General features: G+C 36.9%; 1 long non-coding RNA gene across 5 annotated transcripts in view; it reads right to left on the reverse strand.

Moving 5' to 3' along the window:
- The window catches only part of LOC126960092 (uncharacterized), a 145,309-nt gene that overhangs the window by 107,603 nt on the left and 10,377 nt on the right, over positions 1–27,329 (reverse strand). For 2 of the 5 annotated variants that reach the window (XR_007727714.1, XR_007727716.1), the window contains exons 2-4: positions 20,940–21,029; positions 15,891–15,951; positions 3,204–3,320 (exon numbers count right to left, since the gene is read on the reverse strand). This is a non-coding gene — a long non-coding RNA (uncharacterized LOC126960092). Of the gene's footprint in view, positions 1–672; positions 2,820–3,203; positions 3,321–15,890; positions 15,952–20,872; positions 21,030–27,329 lie in introns of those variants that run through there. The other 3 variants (XR_007727718.1, XR_007727717.1, XR_007727715.1) reach the window with 3 other exon arrangements.

Below are 27,329 nucleotides of genomic sequence, written 5' to 3' on the forward strand. Positions count from 1 at the left end.
GTTTCAATTTGCCTGATCATAAGACTTGTCTGAGGCACTTGACAAAAAAACAAAAACAAAAACAAAACAGACATTCTAGGTCCTTCCCCTGGTGTTTCTTTCTAGAGTAAGGCCTGAGATTTAACATTTTTACAAGCAATCAAAGTGGGTCTTATGATCAACCCTATTTAAGAAACAGTGCCGTAATACCAGAAAAGCCTCCCAGAAAATCAGAGTTGGGTATTCCAAAGCCTAGCAGATGCCGGCAGCTAAAGGCTATATGATAGAAGTCATGGAGTATCCACCCTCTAAGAGGGCCAGGAGCCTACAGCCCCCACAGCAGCATCACTCCATGAGGCTGCAGTCCTCCTAGGCCTGCAAGGTGCACACACCCTTCTGGCATGATTCCATACAAGGAAACTCTCTTTGGCTTAAAACAGATCCTCTTGATAAACCACAGTTCAGAGAAACAGATTGCAATATTCTCTTTCAAATTCTTACACAATGTCAAGACAATAGGAAAAACAGAACCATGTGGAATTATCTAGGAAGGAATCACTTCTGATCAAAAGGAAAAAAAAAGAATATGAAACAGAAAAGAGAAGATTTTAAAATATCTAATTTTTGGTTGACTAGAATTGGTCATTACTTGGAACACCTGTTATTTCTCATCTCTGGTATCTTTGTTAACCGAATACTTAAACAGATGCATAGGTCTTTTTTTGGAATGAACAATGAATACATTATAATATGCAATCTATTTTCTTGGTACAAGAACTCTAAAAAGATAACACATTTAATTAAATGCACCATAACTTCAAAGAGCTGCTAAGGTATCAACACACTCTTGAAGGGATCCATGGGGAAACTACCAATTATACATTCAAATAAACATATCCATAGCAGACTCGGGCTTTTTAGTGTTCACACTTTAATCAATTCTACAAACATTTATTGAGTCCCCTACTATGTGTCAGGCACTAGGATTCTATGGGGAATACAAAAATGAATACAAAAGCCTCTATCTTAAAGAAACTTACAATCTAATACATGAAATAACACAAACACACAAATGACTCTAGTGCAAGCTCTATATGTGATGAAAGAATATAAGCATTCAGTGAGTTCAGATTGCTTCCAACTCTGAAAATTTCTCAGGAAGGAAATGACATTTGCGAAAAGAATGAAAGGATGGGCAGGATTTGAGAGCATAGAACGTTCTCAATTTGAACCATTATGTTCTTAATTGTAAAATAAGGATAATAATAATACTCACCAGTGACTCTGCAGTAATGTTTACAGGGTCAATCTAACGTCATGAATAATTCATGAGCAGGAATAGTTACTGCTCAAGAAACATGTACACTTGCTACTACCTATTGTTAACTCCTCTTTAAATGTTTCCGGTGTCACCTTTCAGAGGACTTCAGCATGATAAAGCACAAGCCTCATGGTGGAGAGGTTACCTTTTGTGAACCTCACAAAAGTATACCATAAGTATGAATGTGCTGTGCACCTGTGTATGAATCCCTGGTTATTTGTATATTGACTATGCTATGTGTTAAGGTGAACCAGGTGGGTAAGCTCTGTTCTGAGTACCCAGTAAAGAACCTATCATCCTCTTGGCTTGTTTAACAATATGCCTCTCACATCTGTCCTGACTTTTCTGCTACCACTGCCCTAGTTTGGTTCAGGCCCTTATCACTTCACCTCTAGAGTACTGCACATTTCCTTCAACTGATCTCTTGGTGTCTAGGCCTTCCCTCTGCTGTTCTTTCACACAAGGCGCCGTCAGGTTGATTTTCTTAAGCGGTGGTCTGTTCACATCACATTGCTCAAAAGTCCTTCAGTGGGTCTCTCCTGCTCTCTAGAGAGAATCCAGATTCCAGGGCCTGCAATTCTGAACTCTACAATCTGGACCCAACATACTTCTCTAGCCTTAAATCCCACGACATTCCTATATCTGTACCTTTGCTTTTGTACCTTTTGCTGACCAAAACACCCAGTCTGCATCTCCATATATCACAATAGTAACCATCCTTCAGTGCCTGCTCTGCTCAACTCTAGCCTTCCATCGGCTTTCTGTACAGACTGTTTGATATTGTACATATTTGAATACAGGGCTATATTTATCAAGGTAAGTAACATCAGATGCTTACAATACAATACACAATACAACACAACAATATTGCTTCCTGCACAGAACTTTGCCTACTTCAGGCACTCAATAACTTGTTTAATTATACACAACATTTAATAATACTTAACATTTATTAATAATAATACTTAATATTTATTAACCATGTTTCAGGTACCATTTAAATTCTTTCCATGCATTTTATCTTCTCAAGAACCCTCTGAAGTAGGTACTGTTATTATCTCCATTGAAGGAAGAAGAAATAGGTACAAAGAGCAACCTGCCCAAAGTTACATAACTAGTAAGTTGGACACAAGTAGTTTTACTCCTGATGTTCGTAATGAACATGCAGTGTTCATTCTAATATTCTAATATTTTCTAAGGTATTTTACAATCTATAAAACCTCACATTTACATGATTTTCATTTTATCTTCACAACAAATTAATGCAGTTGGTATTATTATCCTCACTTTCCAGAAGTCAAAACTGAGGTTTAGCAACAGGCTCAAAGGTATCTGTTGAGTCATAGAGTCAGGCTTTGAGCACTAAAGGTCATTCCTCCTCATTGCTGTTCTGTGTCACAGCAACATGTCTCCTCAATAAAAAACCAAGGTAAGCACATGCCAATAACTGGGAATGTGGTCCAGATCCTTTTCAAGACCAGTGTGTGGCACTGGTGCACTCCTGGTGCCAAATGGTCATCTGGCAATGTGACACAAGTAACAAAACATGAGGGCATACCCAATGAGCTCTGAGCTTGCCTTTCTAATCTCCCCTGCCACGATAGGGGTTTAAAAGGGAAGCATTTATTCCTAAACTTCTAGGAAATGCCTCTGTCTTAGTTTGGGTTCCTGCCTAAGAAGTATTTGGGTGCAGGTAGTTTACTTGGGAGATGAACCTGGGAGGCAGGAGTGAAAGAGTAAAGAGAGCAGGGCAGGGAAGGAGAAGCTATCAATAAAAGGTTATCAATGCATTTGCTGGGCAAAGGTGGCTGGACCTTTGAGAAATTACACCTGGACCTTTGAGAAATAAGCCTTCCAGAATGGCCCACCCAGTGGCAGAAAGCTACAGCATTTGTCCACTAACCTCATGATTCACTGGTTGGGAGTGTCATGACGGCATTAACTCCCCAACTTCCAGGCTTCCCTTGCAAGTGGGTCCAGCAAGCTCCTGCATCTTTGGAGAAGACTCTGGGGCAGAAGGCTGAAAAACACACAGTGCATGCTTGAAGTGAGACACTATCAGACTAAGACTAAACTTGCATCAACTGTCCACCACAGTCATGGCTGAAATCAGCTGAGAGGATACAACATGAGGTACCAGAGGCTTCTCTTATACCAAATGAATTTAACCTGGAAAATTTTCAAATCCCCATAAGCCACCTAGGGATTTAATTATTTGGAGGGTAACTCTTTGGCAATATCCTAAATAATTCTCCTGGAGTGCTAATACTGTCTCTTTCTCATTTAAAAAGCATAAGCAATATATCCTATACCAAGATAGCTCAGTCCTAAAGTTACCAGTATGGATATGTCAAGTTTATTAGATTTTATGATAAATGCCCAAGGACACTATTAAAAGATGATGGTTAAAATACATATATATATATATATATATATATATATATATATAAAAAATACATATATATATAAAATACATATTTATAAACAGATATATAAATACCTATATACACAAATAAATATATATACATATAAAAACATATTTATATATATAAATATGTAATGTAGGAAGCAAAAATAAGTTAATCAAGATATTGAAAAGATTTCAATTAACACTAATATTTTTCATAACTGTAGACTGAATTGTGTTATAGTAGTATAGTAAGTAATAAAGAGGACAAGTTTTAAAGTGAAACAGACCAATTAACTGAGAGTATGATTTTTAAGCCAGTTTATCAGTCAGCTATTGCTGCAATAATGTTGTGTAACAACTCCAAAATTTCAATGGCTTGTGACAATAAGCATATATTATTCATTCACCAAGTCTTTGGGCAGATTGTAGTTCTGGGCTCAGCTTGGATTGGGTTGGTTTGGCTTGGCTTCAGTCTCTGAATTAAGTTTAGGTCTACTCTATATTTTTCATTATTCTCCTCAAAATAGTAGCAATACAGGTAGATTCTTTAAATGGTGAACAGCAGAAGCACAGGATGAAAGAAGCTAATTCACACAAACATTTAACCTATGGTTCACATCATGTCTTCCCACATATACTTAGTCAGAGTAAGTTACATGACCAATCTCAACATCACTGCAGTGAAGAAATAGCCTCTGCTTTCTCTTGTGGGAAATATTGAAAAATCACACAGCAAATGGAGGCAGTGAAGAATTGAGGATGAGAATCTTATCTACTTGATCTACAAAGGAGGGATAGTTACATTTATTTTAGCACGTGTTGTGAGGATGGAACTAGATAAGTCACGTAACATGGATATTACACTTGTGGCACATAGTAACTGATCACCAAATATTAATTCCCGCTATCTTATCCCCTTCTCTAACCATTAGAAGGAAGCCAAAAGGAACCAATGCTTAATTAGCTCTGTCTACAGGATACCACATTATTTCTTTAATTAATCAGAAAAATGGTCAATCATGTTGTGCACAGTGTAGGAAAAAACAACACTCTCACTACATATTTTTCATTCTTGAATAATTTTATGTTACTTCCTATCACATTTTCCTCTACATAATCGCAAAACAACCATCAAAATCAAGAAAATAACATTAATATGCTGATACCATCTAATATGCAGACCCCATTCAAGTTTTTCCATCTGTCCCAAGGATCCAGTTCAGAATAATTAAATGCATTTAGTTGTCATATTACTGTAGTTTTGTTTAATTGGAACAGCTTCTCAGTCTTTCGTTGACTTTCTAACTCCATTCATTTTCTATACTTCATAACAAATTACCATAAATTTAGCAGCTTAAATGTATTATCTTAAAATTTATTTAAGATAAAATTTAACACACATTCATTATCTAAAATTTCTGTGGATCAGGCTTGACAGGGTTTTATGTCTTACCAGGCTGAAGTCCCTGTGTCAGCCAGTGCTGTGGTCTCATCAGAGCCTTGACTTAAAAAAGATCTGCTTCCATGCTCCCTCAGCTTGTTAGCAGATATTTCTTTGCTGCTTCAAGACTGAAGTTTTGGTTTCCTTCTAGACACCACCCTCAGCTCTTACAACCTGTCCACATTTCCTCGTCATGTGGGCTTCGCCAACATAGCCACTTACTTCAGGAGCTTATTTCTTCAAGGACAGTAAGGAGTTGTCTCTCTAGCACCTCTGTTAGTAAGCTAGAGTTATACACACACACACACACACACACACACACACAGACATATATATGTGTATATATATCACTTTTTGTATGATTTTACATACATAAAAATCATAATGTAATTATGGGAGTGACATTTATCACCCATGCCATATATTACTGGTTAAAAGCAAGTCACAGATCCTCACCAAACCGAAGGATAGGAGATTATACAAAGGCAAGAACACCAAAGGGCAGGGATCACTGTGGGGGTCAGGGAGGCAAGGGGGAGGAAAGACTGATCATCTTAGGTTTTATCCACTATAGTGGCCTTGACACTTTTGAATATTACCTTCTAGAATCTTCATTAATTCAGGTTTTTGTAAAATGTTTCTCCATTCGGATTTGTCCAAAGTTTTCTCATGATTCCTCACGCCCAGGTAAAGATTCTTTTTCCAGAATACCACAAAAAGATGTTTAGTTCTTCACACTGTATGGTGGCTTGTAATTTCAGTTTGCCCTATTATGGAGTTCATATCTATTATTTAAATGAAGTATTATCTACCAGGGTTTACTCTTTTTCTTTATGTAATTAATAAACGTTTGGTAGAAATATGCTTTAAAACTGTTAAAATCCCATTCCTCATCACACTTCCAATCAATCAATAAGGTTATGTATTTAATCAGTGTGTGTTCATGGTTCACTATTTAATAGTTTATAATCAATTAATCAATTTTTTAAAATTTTGGTGGTCAACTTATCCCCGATTTATCCAGTGGAAGTCCCTTCAGTTTGGCTTGTGTGTTCTTTAACATACCTCTATCATTCTTTGAGCAATTTCTATTTTTAGGCACATTAATCCAAGGAGCCTTTGCTCTTTGTGTGGATTTAAATTACAGTCTGAGGTCACTTACTTTCAGCATGAAGAACTTCTTTTAGTATTTCTTGCAGGGTGGTTTGCTAGCAACAAATTATCTGTGTTTTTGTTTATTTTGGAAAGTCTCTTTTATCTTGAACTTTGAAAGATACATTTGCTGAATATAAAATTCTTGGTTGACAGGGGTTTTTTTGAGCGCTTTGAATATGTTCTCTTATTGTCTTTTGGCCTCCATTGTTTTTGCTGACAAATCAGCTGATAATCTTATTGGCTCCCTTATAATTGATTCATTTGTTTTATCTTGCTGCTTTCAAGATTTTCTCTCATGTTTAACTTTCAGCATTTTTTACTGTAATGGGTCTGTTTTTGAATCTCTTTGCATTTATCTTACTTGGAGATTGTTGATCTTCCTGGTTGCACAGGTTACTATTTTTCAATACATTGAGAGAGCTTTCAGCTATTATTCTTTGGAATATTTTTTCTTCTCTTTCTTTCTCCTCTTCTGATATTCTCATTACTTGTACATTGGCATACCTAATAGTGTTCCACATTTCTTTGAAAATCTATTCATTTTTCTTTTTTATCTGTTCTTCAGCCTGCATAATTTCTATTAATCTATATACAAGTTCACAAACTCTATCCTCTACCAACTCAAATTCAAATCTACTTCTGAGCACTTCTTCAAATTTTCATTATTATATTTTTCAACTCCAGAATTTGTTTGGTTATTTTTTATAATTTCTTTATTGATATTTTCAATTTGATGTGCCATTGTCATCACACCTCCTTTCACTTCTTTAATCATGCTTTTCCCTAGCTCTGTGAACATTTTTACAATAGCTACTTTGAAATATTTTTTGTCAGAATTTGATATTAGTTTTGAGCCTAGGAGGTCTCCTCTTGGCTATCTTATTCATCCTTTTCTCCTACAAACTAGCCACCCTACAGTCTTATCTTCATTAGTTTAACAAATCTCCTCATTACCTTTTACCACATTCTCTCCTGTTCTTCAGATCATGTGTAGGTTAAATTTTTTCACACTCTCTTGCAAATAAAGTCAGTTCTTTGGGAAGAGTTTAGGAACAATCTGGTTTACGGGTCTAACTCTCAGGCAAAATCTCTGAAACAGGACTTTGGAACTGCAGACAGGGAGAATAGTGCTTCTCTCTGTTTTACACTCCTGCTGTCGGAGCCGAGTGCTTGGTGGTGGGGGTCAGCCTGAGGTCCTCTCAGGTTGTCTGGCATGGAACCACCACTTCAGGAGCCAGAAATAGGGCTATCAGGGTCCCAGTAGTCTCAGCATGCCACACACAAAGTAGAGTCTGTATCTGTGAGATAAAAAGTTTACTTTTAAACTGCACTCCTAGAACTTGGCCTCAGCAACAGCTGCTAGGGAAAGGATGAGAAATACCAAAATCCTGCTCCTTTCAGGATGTAAGCACTCTACCTGAGAGCCAGTGGAGAGAGAGAGCCCTGTGTTCTTGGCTGGAGTAGAGTTTCAGGGGTACATGTGCAGGTGTGTTACATTGATAAACTTGGGTCATGAGGGTTTGCTGTACAGATTATTTCATCATCCAGGTACTAAGCCTAGTACCCATTATTTTTCCTGATCCTCTCCCTCCTACCACCCTCCACCTTCCAAAAGGCCCCAGTGTGTGTTGTTCCACCTGATGTGTCCATGTGTTCTCATCATTTAGCCCCCACACATAAGTAAGAACATGTAATATTTGGTTCTCTGTTCCTGTGTTAGTTTGCTGAGGATAATGACCTCCAGCTCCAATCATGTCCCTACAAAGGACATGATCTTGTTCTTTTTTATGGCTACAAAGTATTTCATGGTGTATACGTACCATATTTTCTTTATCAGGTCTATCATTGATGGGCATTTAGATTGATTCCATATCTTTGCAATTATGAATAGTGCTGCAATTCACTCAAAACCATACAATTACATGGAAACTGAATAACCTGCTCCTGTGTAACTTTTGTGTAAATAATGAAATCAAGAAGTTATTAGAAACTAGTGAAAACAAAGATACAGAGTACCACAATCTCTGGGACACAGCTAAGGCACTGCTAGGAGGGAAACTTATAGCACTAAATGCCCACATAGAAAACTTAGAAAGATCTCAAGTTAACAAATTAACATCACAACTAACAGAACTAGAGAACCAAGGGCAAACAAATCCCAAAGCTAGCAGAAGACAAGAAATAACTACAGAGTTTATAGAATATTTGTTTCTTCACTTGCCACTTGCCCTTACGACCATTTCCAGATATTTTGAATGGTTGATTTTTTGTTTGCCTTTAAAATTTTTTTTTTTCTTTTTTTGAGACGGAGTCTTGCTCTGTGTCCCAGGCTGGAGTGCAGTGGCATGATCTCGGATCACTGCAAGCTCCGCCTCCCGGGTTCACGCCATTCTCCTGCCTCAGCCTCCTGCGTAGCTTGGACTACAGGCGCCCACCACTGCACCCGGCTAATTTTTTGTATTTTTAGTAGAGACGGGGTTTCACCGTGGTCTCAATCGCCTGACCTTGTGATCTGCTCGCCTCGGCCTCCCAGAGTGCTGGGATTACAGGCGTGAGCCACCGTGCCCGGCCTGTCTTTAAAATTTTAACCAGTTTCACTGGAAAGTGGGTCAGCAAAGCTCCTCATGCTATCATGCCAGTTGATTTCCCTAACTCAATGCTTAACTTAACTGGCTACATTCTTTTTGAATAGGCATGGCCCATAGCCCATATACATTTCAGAGTGTCTAAATATGAGAGTTATTTTGCATTATCCACAATTGCAGCTTTTTCAGACCTTTGCATTGTCTCTTCTCTCTGTATAGAACTCCCTTTCCCTAGATAGTCACAGGGCTTACTCTCTCTCCTCCTTCACATGATTGCTCAAGAATCATCTTTTTAGCAAGGCTTTCCCTTAACACCTGATTTAACATTGAACTCTATTTCCAAACCGGCACTCTTATCCTCTTTTGCTTTTCTTCCCCCCATTCATCACTATCTATGATACTGTATATTTATTTGGTTTTTGTCTTTCTCACTCCAGCAGAATACAAACTGTGTTTGGTCAGAGGCTTCTTTCCCCTAATCTCTTTTGCTCACTGCTGAATCCTTAGCACCTTCAAGGGTCCTGCACATAGTGGGCACTAAAAATATATTCAATAAGATAACATTCTTGGCATCTTACATGTATTAACTCATCTAATGCTGACCTATGATCACTAATAGTAACAACAATCAATGAAAATAATTATTAATAATGTTTCCTGCTCTTCAGACATGGAAACTGAGGTACAGAGAAGTTAAATACAATCAGACCATGGTAGAGGCAGGATGTGAACCCAGGCCACTTGACCATTAAACTTTCATTCTCATTCTCCTCACTCCCAGAAACTGGTTTCTTTTTCAGAGCACTAACTCAACTATTTCCAGTTTACATGTTATGACATTGGTTGATATTAGTTAGTTATTAAGATTTCAGAGTACTCATATTTTAATAATGCAATCTTAAGAATCGAATCCCTTTAAATATCACGTGAGTCTATTTTTTTAAAGTTGTATTTCAGAAAGGAGGTAAGGAGAATTGTTTTTTGAAGAAAAGGAATTTGATTGATGCTTCTTAAATAAGCAGTGGCCTATTTTCCCTGCTTATTGGTATCCAGCAATTAAATTAAATGAGGTATAATAGCTGTAAAATATATAATTAGTGCTCACTCTTAGTTTCTAGGAATTATGTTAATGTAGCTTGGTGTTGCATCAACCAGTCTCAATGGAAATTATTTAAAAAAAAAACCAATAATGTACTGAAAAGCATCTCTTGGAATTTAAATTGGAATAGAAACTCTATAATGCATTAAAATCAACATTCTCACATCTGCAATAAATAGAGAAATATAACTTGCTGGTATTACTGTTCTACCTGACATAAATTAAAATGATAAGATTATAACATGAAAGGGATAATAAATATTATCAATGGATATATGTAGATGATGGAATTATGAGTAATTTAAAATTTTCTGTATTTTTTATGTATTTAAAACAAATGTATCATCTCTGGAATCAGAAAAAATAGTGGTTAAGTGTTAGAAAAGACTAAGGAGCCTTGTGTTCATGAGAAGAAGCTTTAATTGCTAAACATGTAAATAAACCTATTTACTGCCATGTTATGGATGTTTCTGCATACGTAAATATTTTAACAACTTGTAGATTCATTTTATATAGGTACAATTAAGTGGATCTAGTACTTCTGAAACTTACTATATAAAGAATTTAATATGATATATTAAGTATGATACTTTCTCTTTAATTTTTTGACACATAAAAATTATACGTATTTCTGAAGCACATGTGATATTTTGATATATGCATGCAATCTGTAATGATCAAATCAGGGTATTAGGATATCCATCACCTCAAATATTTTCTTATATAAAGACTCCTTATTATAAAGTTTGAGTCTTCAGTACTAGAAAAGGCAGCAGAGGTTTAGAGCTTGGGCTCTAGGGCCACACATCTCAGGTTTTAAACCCTAGCTTCATCATTCTTGAGCTGTGGGACAGTGGACAAGCTATGCACAATCTCTGCGACTTGGTATCATCCTTCATAAAAAGAAGGCAATAGTTACTCCTGTTTTACAGGATTGTTGTGGGCATTAAAGGAACTGACAAGTTAAACTTAGGGCAATACCCTGACATGCATTTGCTAGCATGGTTAAACTGTAAGCCTCTTGAAGTTAAGGGGAGTTATTTTATTTACTTCTGCCCCTTACACATGGAAAAACATCAATAAATGATTATACAACTAATGATGGAATTCATTCATTTGAGAACTAAAATAAACATGAGAATTACACAGTCATTAAAACAAAAATGGTAATATTTTGTGGACTCTCACATGTGAGCTCTGTCAGGATTTCTCTTTGGTTCCCAGTTAAGAGCTCTAGGAAGAGAAAGTTCTATTTTTTCACTATAAAAGCTAGAGATTTTTCTCAGGCTAGATAAATACGAAAGAGAATGTTTTAAAGCTACGACTTTGTATGAAAGTAATAGAACCTCAATTATAATTAGTTTATGTAACAGAAAAAAAGGAGACGTGCTTGGCTTATGCAGCTACAACACAAGGAGAGGCACTGAAGCTGGCCTTTGGGATAACTGGAATCAGGTTATCCCAAACTAGAATTCGTGTCCATCTACAAATAGCAGAGCCCAGCTGTTTCTTGCATGCTTTCTCTCTTGGTCTTGCTCCTCACCCTTTGCCTCTTGCTCTATTTCTCTCCTGCATGTTAGCTTTGTTGTTTCCCACTGCAGGAAGTTTCCGTGTACGATGGGCGACATGGTTGCCAGCAGCCCTAAGCTCACATCCCCAGATCCTCTCAAAAAGAGAGGAGAGAAATCTTACCCAACATATCCCATCATAAAACATGTCAGGGAAGGCTTTTTTTGGCCCTGCTTTGGTATTTTGCCCATCTCTGGATCAACCATGATGTCTAAGAAGGAGGATCACATAAGATATGTACTTTTCTCCCTGCTCTGGGTTTTGTTATTGTTATTTGCTTCTTCATTTGGACTGGCTAGATTATTTTAGTGAATTCCTTCCCTTCTATGCCCCAGTGTTCAAACTCTGACGTTGCTCTTCAGGGAGGAAACCTCAGGGTATGCCCACAGTCACTCTTTCCATGACCACACTCAGATGTTAAACTCCACTAATGTCTAGAGGTGGGGAAGAAGTGGTTCCCCCCAAGACAAGTGTCAGATAGCCCAGACAGGCTGTTGCAGAAATGCCAAGTGTCAAGCAATCTTCTCAATTTGTGCCTACTATATGAAATAACTTAGATTTGGGAAGTTAGAGCCTATGTTAAATTATGACATTACTAAGGCAGGACACAGAGGCCTAATTGAAAATATTCCAAAGTAGAAATGTCTCAGCTCTCTGTGTGGGTTAGATGCAGGATTTATATGATCCGTTAACCTCTCCAAGTTTTTAAGATTAATGATTATGGTTATAGTACCCTACTCAGAAAGAAGGTAAAGCCCAGCAATATTTCCAACATCACTTACTATCCCTGATTTTGTATTAAAGCAAAAATGTTTCATATTTTATTATTAATGCAAAACAGAAATGAATGTCTTTAGTCTCTCTAATTCCAGAGTCTTCTTGGATTAGCCTGGGAAAGAATGAAGATTTTAGATTAATTTTTGTGTGAAGCATAGGAAGAACTGATGTACCATAGGAATCCTAAGTCACAGCTAAGGCCAATTGAAACTGGATGGCTTAAACTGGAAACAGTTAAAGCCTGATGGCCTTTTCACTCTTTAAATGAACTCACCATTTAATATGGTGTAGTATTAGTTTTAAAATATACATCTAATACTTAAATGTACATCAGGACTCTTTACATGTATAACATTTAAATATATACCAGAACTGTTTCCACATAAGTGTCTAAATAATGGCCCGGTAACCGTGGATATTTACACTGTGCTGCCTGGCACTGCATTGTTTTTTTTTGTTTGTTTGTTTTTTTTTTTTTGGAGATGGAGTTTTGCTCTGTTGCCCAGGCTCGAATGCAGTGGCGCGATCTCAGCTCACTGCAACCTCTGCCTCCGGGTTCAAGCAATTCCCTTGCCTCATCCTCAAGAGTAGCTGGGATTACAGGCGTCCACCACCATGCCAGGCTAATTTTTTGTATTTTTAGTAGAGACAGGGTTTTACCATGTTGTCCTGGCTGGTCTCAAGTGATCCACTTGCCTTGGCCTCCCAAAGTGCTGGGATTACAGGCATGAGCCACTGCGCCCAGCCCAGGCACTGCATATTTTAAGTGCAGTGTATAGATCCTATTTATACCAAAAACCTTATGTTTTTTATCAGATAAAAACTGATTGATTTCCTAGTTAGACTGAAAGATCTTGTTTTACTCACAATTTAGTATTTTATGTGAAACTCTTGACTTTTAATTCAAAGTCTATTAACAAAATGAGACCTAGATGAAAAGAATTAAAAATTTCATGCTAAAGGTATTTTCCTTCTTTATGAAAATTGTCTTAGAATCTGTAGCTTCAATTAAAATTGGAGAGGTCATTTGATCCAGCATTTCCACTAGCAGTGACAAGCAAATAATAATCATAGACTTGGGAAAAAAAAATCTAGCTACATGCATATTCATCACAGTATCATTTATAGTAGCAAAAAATTGAAAGGTAAATGTGCACTAATAGGAAGTTCTAAAATATGATAGAAATAAAGTATGGCATATCCATGCACTAGAATATTGTGAAAGCACTGAAATTGATGTTGAGGAAGACTATGTACTAAAAAGATATAAATATGTCATGAGGTTTGTTTTAAAAGATTATAAAATAGTAAAATTCCATTGCTTAAATGAGATTTTATATGTATATAAATGGAGAAAAAGTAACCATGATACACACAAAAATACGAATAAAGTGATTTGAGCTTAGGTAGTAGAAATATGGATTTTCTTTTTTGTATTTTAAATGTTTCCTAAATTTTCTATAAAAAACAAATCATACATTCATGTAAGAAAAATAAGAAATAAAAATTATTCACAGTTGAGACTTTTGGTGTTAAAAATACTTGAACATTACTAAGAGTGGGTACTATGCGGAAATAATTTGTCATTAGCAGATTACCTATGCTCCTTTGGAGTGATTTCTCTGTGACTTTTTACACTATTTCACAATTCTGTCCTAGGCTTTATCAAAGTCCATGGACATCCGATCGAAACAAAAATTAACAGAAATTTGCAAAAGAGCTATTAGGGACATTACTCTTGTGAATAGATAGTCAGCACTCTGGGGACAGACACTGTGTTATCTTTCTCATCTTAAATTTCACTGCTGGGCTTCATGCTGCTTTGTGCCTACCAGTGCTCAGTCATTGGATCAACGTTGAATGACTGTTAAACTCGTGATGTCAGAGTTAATTGCTGACAACACCCTACAGGGTTTGCTATGAGATATATATATAAATTGCAATCTGCCAAAATGGGAACCCAAAGCTGCTTCTGGGGATCAAAATTAAGGGCAACCCATCTTTGCTTTGCTAGCTGTGAATTAGCTTTAAAAGGAAAAACAAGCAAACAAAAAACCCAGAGTTGATTCCAGAACGGAATATGTGTAAAGAGTTCACATCTGTTGTATCTTAGTTGGTATTCCACAATACGATTTTAAATAGATCCTTCATTTTGATCTCATCTGCTATGAACTAATGTGACTAAACAGGTTGGATAAACTGTCACTCTCCTAGAAGAATGAAGCAGTGTAGAACAAATGTCTTGATTTTAAAGTAACATTCTTTTTGCCTAACCCATTGTCCAGTTGTATTTCAAGTGAAGACATATTTTCTAAATTAAATTTATTTTTTAATACTATAAAGAGTCCTTATCTCCAGGCATGCTTTTGTACTTGCTATCACTTCAATAATTTGAATCACCTACACAAGTTCAAGGAAAGCACTGTGAACATAACAAGTCGTTATCCAAGTCCAGGGTATTTTGTTCACCTAGTTTACTGCTGTACCATCTGCCCTTTACTTCTGGAGGACTTTCAATAAAGCAGGAGCCAAAGTAAATGCAGATACCCCGCTGCTATCTATTTAACTTTCATTAAGTGAGTTGGTGCAGTGCTCAGGCGCCTTCTCAAAACCAGCCCATCATCTAAGAGTATTTACATAAGACTCTTTGCATTATATTCCAACCTCTGCAACACTAGTATTAACTACTGACATCTGCCAACTCTGACTGGTAAGTGCTTTACAGTATCAATTCATCCCAAGCAAAAAGCATTTCTGAGTGCTGCAGTGCTCTTGTTAATGCCAATAAGAAGTATCAAGGCTCATATGACACCTAGAAGAAATTAGTACCCACATTCAAAGAAAAGTCTTTGTTATTTTCCAGAGTATTATGTGGACTTTATTGAGATGACTGCATCTGACACCTGCTGTAATATAAAATGCAGCTATAATTAGCCAACTGATGCTCACTGCAGTTTAGGTCGAATCCCTTCTGTGGGAATTATGCTTTAAAATATTCAGAACTCCAAGTGGCTCTCATTACATTTAATTTTAACTTAGAATTAGGTGGTCTAGAAAAAAAAATTTAGGATTGTAATAGCCCCCTGCTGAATGCCACACAGCAACGTGAAAACCCATAGGGTTTTTTCCCCTCTAAAAAAAAAAAAAAAAAAAAAAAAAAAATGAGAGCAGCAGACTACACTACAGCCTTCAATTGAAGTCTGGCTTTGCTTAATTGTACTTTTTGCACTCATCAGTCTCTCCTCTTCAGAGCAAGCTACAAAAATTGCCTGAATAGCCAAAGAAAAGTTTCCCACAGTCACTGGCCACAGAAAAACACTATTGTCCTTCCTCACAGTTTGATGGACAACATTTCTATAAATGGGTAGCCAGGCTGTCAATGGTACCCTCGCTGAAAAGGCAAAAGAAGAGAACAGATTCTGCCAATATCTGACAAAGCACGTTAACACATAATCAGGCATTCACTAGTCAGGCAGCTGCCCCTGGGACCTTCATCACACAGGTGCCTTTAAGCCATTTCCTATTCACAGATAAAGGAAACAAACAGGAGATACCTGGGAAAGGAGCAGTCTATTATGATATGCCAAATGTCCATCTTTTGGGCTGTGTGTAAAACTAGAAAGATGAAAAAAAAAAACAAAAACCTGTAGTTTCAGCTGAGAAATGATAAAACAGCCAAACACTTACAAAATCTTTATATTAAGCTGTGGAGTTTTTTCCTTTCCTTTTCTCTGGTTTTTTTTTGGGGGGGGGGGGAGTTGATTTCTGTTTGTTTGTATGGCATAACAGCACTCAAGTATTAACAACAAAGGCCATCTTTTCCTTGGTGGCTTATCAAACGCATTTGCCCAGCCTTAGTGTGAAACACTAAGGCTGAAATAAATACTTACCTGGTCCAACTGAGTCACAAAAGGGTTTACTTTGTCACTTGAAGCCATTTTTCCTATACACTTACACATTCACTCTTTCTTCACTTCAAGATCTGGGATCAGTAATGCCAGAGGGGTAATGGGGTGAATGATTCTCCAGGAAAGCAGAAACTCTGGACCATTTCTTGAGGAACCACCAAAGTAAATACTTCAGAAAAATAATTAGCATTTTTTATTTTTTCATAAGTGCTCAGACTCAGAACATTATTTCCACACTGTGGATTTCTATCCAATCAGAGGAAATATCAGACCTTAATACTTCATTACGCTAATGGCCCTATTACCATATATGACATTAAAATGTGCATACTGGTATATGGCTGTTCTTAGAACATTTTCAAATTAAAATTTCATGATTACTACCTTTAAGTTGTTAAGTAAGAATTTCTATTTTATTTCTTCATTTTCATTTTAGTGATTATCACACTGTCAATTCTTCTATATTTAAAGTGTGGTACACATATGAGGAAGGAACCAGGAAGGCAATTTTGTGAAGTGATGCAGTTCTTAAGAATCTCAGATTGACTAAAATATAGTTGTTAGGATACAATTTGAAAATCGACACACTCAAAACTACAACTTTTAACCTAAAAAGCAAGTACTATAAAACTACTGGGGAAAAAGAAATCAAGATAGTAGTTAATCCAAACCAGGCAAAAGTTGAAACGACTGCTTTTTCAACTAACTTTGTAAATAAGCAATTATTATCTTGTATAGCTTCCTCATCTGCAAAATAGGAGTGTAATGCTTAACATTCCTATTTGTTGAATACAATGCTCAACAAATGGAAGAAAACCAATAAAGACTCACGAATACCTCAGAAATATAACAATGTATTCTCTGACTTAAGCTTTATTTTCTTATTTCTTTTTACATATTTGTTTAATAAAATATAAATAAAATTATGAAGTCAACTTTAGTTAATAAATAGCAAATTAGGATTTATTAAGTTTATAATCCTTATAAATATAAAGACATTAAGAAACCTTTCCTTAAATTTAATTCAATTAAATAATATTTAGAAACTGCCTATATATAATCATCATCATTACTGCCAGTATGCCTATTCTGTGCTAAGTATTTTATGAATGTTTTATTATTTAATCCTTACAACAACCATCTGAGTCAGGTACAATTATTTTCCCTATTTTACAGGTAGGAAACTGAGTTTTGGGATATAAAATGAATTAACCTTCTCTACTTTTCTACTAAGTTGCAGAGCTTGGATTTGGATTCAGGTCTGTATCCTTCTAAAGACCATACTTGTCCTATGAAACCATGGTTTATGTTTTAATAAACAGAACAAAATAAATTTGTATTTATGATTTGAAAATGCAACATGCTCTTTTATTAGGTAGCATGTGTACATTTTCTATTTTATGATGTATGTGTGTATTTTTATCATTATGACATAAGTTAAACCAACCTCTTATCTCCAGGAAAAATAATCAAAACTTTTTTGGGTAGTTGAATTAGGGTTTTGCTTTTCTTAACTATTTAAAGTGAAAGAGTTTCTCTCCATGACCAAATTTACACCTGAAAATTTTCACTCAAAGACTAAACACTATCTCCCCAACCAGACTGAAGTTCTTTAAGGTTGAAAAGGAACCCTGTTTTCAACTTTCTCAAGATTCGTGACAAAACACAGCCTCTTAGGAGTCTCATCTTTAGATGTACCCCATAAAACTCCTACAACTTAAAACACTTTTTTATTCTGGCTTTGGTTGAATCCAGAGTTTGTCAGTGTTGCCTACCAAAACAAATCTTTTCTAAACATCTGAACTTTTTAGCCTCATGTTTCAATTCATAGAAAACTTGATCTGAATTGATATGCCACTTCGATTCTAATCTCATCCTTGCCCAACTGAGCAAATCTCATCTCTGTTTCTTCCTTGCTCATTCCCATTTCTGGACTCTTAAGTCACTGTGTTTCTGACTAGAAATACCCTCTTTTCTTCTTTCTATCAATCTAAATCTAGTCTTTCGTGTCTACTTAATGGTGTACTTTCTCAACAAAATGTTCTTAACTGATTCCACTTAACACTAATCTTTCATGTAATTTCATCTGTCCTTATTTTTTCTTTTTCTGAGATGGAGTTTCACTCTTGTTACCCAGACTAGAGTACAGTGGCGTGATCTTGGCTCACTGCAACCTCCGCCTCACAGGTTCAGGTAATTCTCCTGCCTCAGCCTCCTGAGTAGCTGGGCTTACAGGCACCCACCACTATGCCCAGCTAATTTTTTTTTTTTTTTTTTTTTTGGCTTTTTAGGAGATGGAGTTTCAACATGTTGGCCAGGCTGGTCTCAAACTCCTGTCCTCAGATGATCCACCCGCCTTGGCCTCCCAAAGTGCTGGGATTACAGACGTGAGTTGTCCTTATTTTTCCATTATGTGGCCTATCACCATTCACTTGAATGATATGATGGCTAGCCTCACCCTCCTAATTGATTCATGGAGCCTAGACCTATATTTTCTACCAAATTATATCCTCCTTGTGTGTCTGGAATTGGTTCCTTCTGGTGGATTGTTGGTCTTGCTGACTTCAAGAATGAAGCTACGGACCTTCTTCCCGGTGAGTGTTACAGCTCTTGAAGATGGTGAGTCTGGAGTTTCTTCCTTCCAGTGGGTTCGTGGTCCCGCTGACTTCAGGAATAAAGCCACAGACCGCGGCAGTGTGTGTTACAGCTCATAAAGGTAGAGCAGACCCAAAGAGTGAGCGGGAGCAAGACTTATTGTGAAGAGCGAAAGAACAAAGCTTCCACAGCATGGAAGGGGACCCCAGCCAATTGCTGCTGCTGGCTTGGGTGATCAGCTTTTAGTTCCTTATTTGGTCCTGCCCACGTCCTGTTGATTGGTCCAGTTTACAGAGTGTAGATTGGTCCATTTTACAGAGTGCTGATTGGTGTGTTTTTACAGAGTGCTGATTGGTGCATTTACAATCCTTTAGCTAGACACAGAACACTGATTGGTGCATTTACAATCCTCTAGCTAGACAGAAAAGTTCTCCAAGTCCCCACTTTACCCAGGAAGTCCAGCTGGCTTCAACTCTCACTTGGGGCAAAAGAAAGACCATATAAATAAATGAATGAATAGTAAAACAGTTGATCCTAATGCTTCATATACTATTCTCTCATAAATCCTTGAAGAGAGTTATCATCCATTGTTATACTCCTGGAGTTCTACAACGAGAAAAGGAAGAAATTCCACACTGAAATCTGGCTTGAACTAAGAATGGGTTAGAAGAGTTGCCATCTCTAATCTTTCCTGTGGAAATTTCCCGTGGAAATCATTAGTGCACTAAACATTCTGGCTTTTTTCCTTCTAGGCACATGAGGGGATTACTCTTCTTGACCCCATTTGAAATTAACATGGCCATGTGATTTGCTTTAATCAGTTAGTGTGATCAGAAGTGACAAATAGTCATTCTAGGGAGAAGATTTAATAGTCTGTGTGCTATTTGCCATTTTACTTTTTCTTTGCTGCAGTATTTGTGGAAGAATGAAGATGGAGCCCCCTCCTCAGCCAGGGTCCTTAAATGAGGAAAATGTAGAGCAGAGTTCCTGGTCAACTTACAGCCACCATGTAAAAGGAGTAAGAAACAGACTTGCCCTGTTTTAAGCCACCAACATTCATTACTGCAGCACAGCCTCTCCAATGCTGACTAATAACTTCTTAATGTCCAGGTGGGACACAGTATGCCAAAATGGGAGGAGACTGAAAAACAAAATGATTGGCTAAATTAAAGCATCTTCAAATATGATCCAGAAGTATATTAGATTAGGCATTTCATTTCTGAAACTGGTAGGTAAAGAATTAAGCTCTATAGATCCTTCAAACATCTTCTGAGTTGTTCACAATTACATTTCTTTCTCCCCTTTGGTATGCATCGCCCCTTCACACTTGGCACATTAATTTGAAATTTTAAAATTTTATAAACTCCACAGACTCCACTAAAATCTTAAACCACCAGAAAATTTAGTGGTAGATTTCTGTAACTTTTGTATGTAATATTTCTGATTGAATATTAAAATATCATTTGTGTCCTCATAGATGCAGCTGTAAAATTATATGCCTATTTTTGACTTTATTTTGCTGTTGGTATGTCCATTTAGTCAAGATAAGAAATCGCTGGTCTGGCTCTGCTGATCTATTTAAGAGTTGTTTTTACCTATTTATAGCATAAATAAATAAATGTTTTCATGTGTTTCAAAAAAGGAACACATATCTAAAGTTTCAAATATGAAATATGAGAACCTACTGAGTATACTGATTTTTTTACTTTTATTCTCTTTTATATATCAATATGCTGACAGATATATTCCTCTATGACTACATCCTTCACCACACATAAGTACTGTATAGTTACGAATAATGAAATGATTAAAAAGCATAATGAAAGAATGGCACAACTGTTTTTTTTTTTTTTAATTTCTCACTCTTGAGGACTCATTGCAATATTTCCTGCTCCATATTAAACTTGAGAGCTTCTAAGAAGTATTCTTAGAATTCTGATCTTTTGGAAAGAATAATGATTCAATTAGGGTTTTTTTAATCACGATGATTACTTTATGATAATGATCTTACACGGCTAAGACGTTGCACTTACATTGCACTTAGATGCAGCATTTCATTTTAGCAAATTCCAAGAACCATTCACAACTTTATTATTGTACCTGATTTTTACAAGTTCTTTATCCAAGAACCTCTTCATTCTTAGTCAAAATGGGGAAGCTATTTGAGAGGTACAGTGATACCAGCACCAACTGAAAAACATAACAAAATGAGGAACATCAGAACCATTTGAAAGCAAACCAGAAATCCTCATTTGTAGTCTTAAGTAATATGTCTTGGAAGTGGTTCAGAAATCAGTTGTTCAGAGGTCCTTTGAAATTGTCTTGAAGTTTTATTGGATAAATTGAGTCTTTTGTAACACATATTATATTAGACATTAGTTTCCTCCCACAATAGAAGGAAGGAACTAAGATGATATCACTATCACCATTTCTAACAATGTCTGGCTAGCTAAGACTGAAACCAGACAAATTTCTGAAAACTTCATTTGAGTGATAAGACATGAATAGAAATGGCATTTAAAATTGTTTGTTGGAGTTATTATACAAAAATATGTATATTGTAAAACTTTAATCATTTTTTTCTTTTGCCATTCTCATTGAAGGTATTCAGTTTATCAATGCTCATTCAACCAATATTTATTGAACCCTGATTATGTTAGGGAAATGAAATCTATGACATTGCATGGAAATAGAAAACAGATGCTATGGTTTGAATGTCCCCTCCAAAACTCATTAAATTTTAATTGCCATTGTGACAGTATTAAGCCATGGGACCTTTAAGTAGTGATGATGCGTTATCTCAGGAGTGGGTTAGTTTTCACAGGAGTGTGTTAGTTATCTCAGGAGTGGGTTAGTTATCACAGGAGTGGGTTAGTTATCTCAGGAGTGGGTTAGTTATCACAGGAGTGGGTGGAGTGGGTTAGTTATCATAGGAGTGGGTTAGTTATCACAGGAGTGGATTCCTTATATTAATAAAACAGATGAGTTTGGCCCCCTTCCTGCTTGCTTTTGCTCTCACACTCTGTGCCCTTCTACATTCCACTATGAGATGACACGGCAACCCCTCACCAGATGCTGAGAAGATGCCAGTGCCAGCCTCCAGAACCATAAGCCAGATAAAATTTTCTTTATAAAGTACCCAGTCTGTAGTATTCTGTTATAGCAACACAAAACAACTAGGACAGCAGGTAATGATATATGTCATAAGAATAGCACAGACAATGCTAGCTCTCTCAAGGAAGCTTCCAGTTATGAGGGGGCCAGAGAAAGCCTGGTGGAAAGGGTGAGTCTCAAGCTGAGTCTTAGAAAAAATAGGTGAGATTTTACCTATTTTAAATATGAGTAATAAAACAGAAGTAAAAATGCAGGGAGACAACATGGATGGCAAGGAAATGAGTATACTGTAGAAACTGCAAACGACTTATGCAAAATAGAACTATGAAAATAGGATGTTTCCAGTCAACAAGGCATGGTAGAGGTTTAGTTGTTGAAGCTGGTGGTGTATAGTGTGTGAGCATATGAGTATATGTGTTCAGGTATAGTGAAGATGTCCTCCTTTGGGAGAGACAAATCAAGTTCACAGAGGAAGCATGAAGGGATGGTATGAGTTTAGTCTTGGAAATAAAAAACACTTCTTCCTTTGACAGAGCAACAATCCTACTTTACCATGAAAGAGCATCTGAGGAGGTCACAACACCTATTGCGTGCTTCCTTACTTTCCTTCTCCTCTAGCTAAAGCATCTCAGCCACTAGATCTATTTTTTCATTCATAGGTACCTTCATTTTAATATTTATTGGACACCTACTATGTACCAGGAACTGTTCTGGATATGATGGGTATGAAGACAGTCAGCTACATCACTATTGGCATACCATTGCCTAGGATATGGTTGATACTCAATAAACATTTGCTGCTTTAAGGTAGAGATAACAGAAATAAGAAAGAACACACCAGTTACCTGTGAATTTCTCAGTAAAGTAGGATGGTTATTATCTGGTGAGAATGGAAAGGGTAAGTAGTGAATTAGACGTGTGAGCAATGAGAGACTTGAAGCATCGGCTAAGGGAAGTGTGCTGGGGTATAAACAGGAGATCAATATCAAGATAACCTAGCAGCAATGAGAACCCAGTTGGAATAGGAGAGATTGATTTTTGTAGTAGGCCAAGGTACAAATGGTGGTATGACTTTCTCCAAGAATACTGTTTTAACAAAATTCTCTATTGTACGGGAAAAAGATCAGGGGAAACACATAGGTAGGGTGGTGGTGGAAGGTGAGAACTGGCCTGGAGAGAAGATAGAGATTTAATAAAAGGAAAGTGGAGTTTTACATTTTGCTAAAGGCAAGCCCTCTCTCCCCCAAATAACTTAATGCTACATGATATTTCCCTCATATTATTAACCCATAAAAAAATGGATTACTGTCTTCTAAACTGTTCTATTCTAAATTGCATTTCAACATGACTTCTGAAATAGCAGTAACATTACTAAACCTACTGCAGAATTCTTTATTTTTATCAGGATGTCCACAGAAGTGTCTTTTCGTGACAAACTCCTACCCTGAACTTTTGTAAAAGTATATAAATGTTAAATGCAAGATATTATAAAAATTAGTATTAAAGTAATAAATAATATTTACTTCTTCCATTATGAGATTTTGGAAATTCCATACAACAAACCCTATAAATTCCCTTTTTGAATAAATGAGACCATTTTAGAGGACATTAAATCTATAAAAATTAAAGAACAGCCTCCACTGATTTAGCTACTATGATTTTTATTTATGCTGTTCATTATCTACCTAGAATTTACATATTCCATGTGTCTGCATATTTGAAATGACTGTAAGAACATATGGCAATATGGCATTAGCTTATTCAAAAATGGTATGATTGAATCTAGCACAATTTTAAAACTCTTTATGGCAGAGTTAGTATCTTTTATTTTATTTTACTTTATTTATGTATTTTTTTTTGAGACGGAGTCTCGCTTGTCGCCCAGGCTAGAGTGCAGTGGCCGGATCTCAGCTCGCTGCAAGCTCCGCCTCCCGGGTCTACGCCATTCTCCTGCCTCAGCCTCCCGAGTAGCTGGGACTACAGGCGCCTGCCACCTCGCCTGGCTAGTTTTTTGTATTTTTTTTTAGTAGAGACGGGGTTTCACCGTGTTAGCCAGGCTGGTCTCGATCTCCTGACCTTGTGATCCGCCCGTCTTGGCCTCCCAAAGTGCTGGGATTACAGGCTTGAGCCACCGCGCCCGGCTGTATCTTTTATTTTAACCAATCTTCTGACACCTGGATTTTCCTCAGTTTAAATGGATTCCCAGTTTTAAATGAAAAGAAGCTGACTGACAGTGTTCTCAATTCCCCTCTCTTAGAAAACTAGGTGGATGGGTCAGTGTAAGTTGCTGTGAAGTTCTCAGGAAAATACCACTCAAGAGGATAAGAACTCAGAAGCTCTTCAAGCACATGGAGTATCTTTTCCTTTAAAATTCCCAGGACAGGGCCAGACTCACACCAGACACTTGAATATTTGTGTGACTAAACTCTGCACAACCCAAGAGTAGGGCTGTATCTGACTTGTTCACAGTTGAGTCTCCATTGCCTACCAAAGCATCAGACATATAATTAATGTTGAGGAGAAAGAAAGCCTAAAGGCCCAAGACAGTTAGCTTCAGTTCTAAGTAACAACATTCTCTTAGACAGTATACTGAAAGGGCCAGGCACTGAACAAAACATCTGCACTTTAACAACTGTCTTAATAATAGCACATGTTATTAAACACCAAAGAACTTTTGGAACTACTCACATTAAAAAAATTTAGAAAATTGCATTCAAATTATAGGTAATTTACATATGAAATTGCTTGCAGTTAATGTGTTGCTTAATAGGCACGCATTTGTTCGTATAAATTTTAGTATTTTCTTTGCCCATGATTTAACTAACTTACCTTTTCAAGAAAGTTGCTGTAAAACTATACTTTAATCTCAATAGTTTTTCCTTTTTTCTTTGTGAAGGAGATGATGCTGCTGTTTCGGTGTAAGGATGGGAGGTAAAGCCAGGTGAAAGGGTTTAAAAACAATAACAAAGGAGATAATACAGTTTATTTTCTTCAGGGAGGTTTTCCAAGCATTTTGGAAACCCATTCGTATTGACAAAAATAAATGAGATGAAATTGACTGAAAAGAGAGCTCTCATTACAAAAGCTCAAAATATAAATTGTATTACCCTTCAGTTATTGACAACAAGAATTTACCTATTTCAGTTTATCTTTATCTTTCACCCACCAGACCCCTGATTGTCTCTCATTCCTGCAAGAGGTACACAAAAAGACACGTCCTGATCTTGAGGGTTGTTGTAGAATCTATACTTAGAGACTACTAAAAATGAAAGAGGAAAACAATTAGCAGAAGGAGCATGACTTATTGAGTACCCTTTTTCTTTCTTTCTAAAATAATAGATGGCTGAAAAAAGAAGAGTAAGAATGGGAATATAAATGAGGATCTGGCCAGGCACAGTGGCTCACACCTGTAATCCCAGCACTTAGAGAGACTGAGGCGAGCAGATCACTTGAGCTTAGGAGTTCAAGACGAGCCTTGCCAACATGGTGAAACCCCTTCTCTACTAAAATTATAAAAATTAGCCAGGCATGGGGTCATGTACCTGTAAACCCAGCTACTCAGGAGGCTGAGGCTCCAGAAATGCTTGAAGCTGGGAGGTGGAAACTGTAGTGAGCGGAGATCATGCTACTGCACTCCAGCCTGGGCAACACAGCAAGACTCTATCTTGAAAAATAAAAATTTAAAAACAGCTGGGCGTGGTGGCTCACGCCTGCAATCCCAGCTCTTTGGGAGGTTGAGGCGGGTGGATGACTTGAGGTCAGGAGTTCGAGACCAGCCTGGCCAACATGGTGAAACCCCATCTCTACTAAAAATACAAAAATTAGTTGGGCGTGGTGGTGGGTACCTATAATCCCAGCTACTCGGGAGGCTGAGGCAGGAGAATCGCTTGAACCTGGGAGGCAGAGGTTGCAGTGAGCTGATATTATGCCACTGCACTCCAGCCTGGGCAACAGGGCAAGACTCTTTCTCAAATAAATAAATAAATAAATAAATGTGGATCAAAGAAAGGAAAATAATCAAATGTCTTGAAAAAAGTGATAAAATAGTAGGCTTATTATATGTGCCAATCACTATGCTGAGAAGTTTTTTATGTTATCTAATTTTCATATTCACAATGCTATGAAGTAAGTAAAATTATTCCCACACAAACCAGGGAAGAAACTGACCAGCAAATGCATTACAGGGTACAGAAGTCTGGGTTGGGAAGGGGAAAAGATGGCTGGGCAAAAGTGAAATAAATGGATATATAAAATTTTTATTAAACATAAACAATTGAGACAAGGGGAGCCCTAAAAAGATAAGCAATCAGAAATAAATGTCTTTAAAAACTGAATAAAATATAGAAAGCCATGAAAATTGTTTGTCCTTACTCAATACCTATTATACAAGTTTTTTTTTTTTTTTTTTTTTTTTTTCCTGTAACACTGGGCTAGTCACCATGGAAAAAGAACAACTGAAATAAACGACATGATCCCTGATCTTATAAGCCTACAATCTTTTAGAGAAATAATAACAACAATTATTTATTCATTTAATTGCCTGCCATTATACACACATCTCATTGAATCCTTAAAATATCCCTGTGAGGCAGGTCTTATTGCTCCAACCCAAATAATGGGGAAACTGCCCCTTAAAGAGGCTAGGTAAACTTCCTAAAGTCACATGGGAAGTTAATGCAGGATCCAGGACTCTAATTCTAAAGTCCTTAAACACCACTGTCTTTTAGAAGACTTTCAAATGTGAAGTATTTAGAAAGGAAACAAGTCAAACATAAAGTAGAGCATGAAATGCATTATATTCATTTATATTCTGTCTTATTCTATATAATTGCTGTATAATCTATATGATTGCTATATTATAGATATAGTAATCTGACATGACAAAACAGACAATATAAATAATAAGGTATCTGGTACATTGCAAAGGACTGTAAGAATTAGTTTCTTGTTATATATGGACCTTGAGATAACCTTTAAAAGGACCGCAAGTCTTGGACTGGCAAAAAGTAGAGCATTCAAGACTTCAGGGCACAGCAGAAAGCAAGCCCCAAAGACAGTAAAAATGAAAGAAAGAGAGGGAGAGAGAGTGACATAGAGAGACAGAAAGAGAGAGAGAAGCTGGAAACTATCATTCTCAGCAAACTATGGCAAGAACAGAAAACCAAACACCGCATGTTCTTACTCACAGGTGGGAATTGAACAATGAGAAAACACTTGGACACAGGAAGGAGAACATCACACACCAGGGTCTGTTGTGGGGTGGGGGGAGGGAGGAGGGATAGCATTAGGAGATATACCTAATGTAAAAAAAAAGTTAATGGGTGCAGCACACCAACATGGCACATGTATACATATGTAACAAACATGCACGTTGCA

This window comes from Macaca thibetana, chromosome 7 (genome assembly GCF_024542745.1).
Source record: "Macaca thibetana thibetana isolate TM-01 chromosome 7, ASM2454274v1, whole genome shotgun sequence".
Lineage (NCBI taxonomy): Eukaryota > Metazoa > Chordata > Mammalia > Primates > Cercopithecidae > Macaca > Macaca thibetana.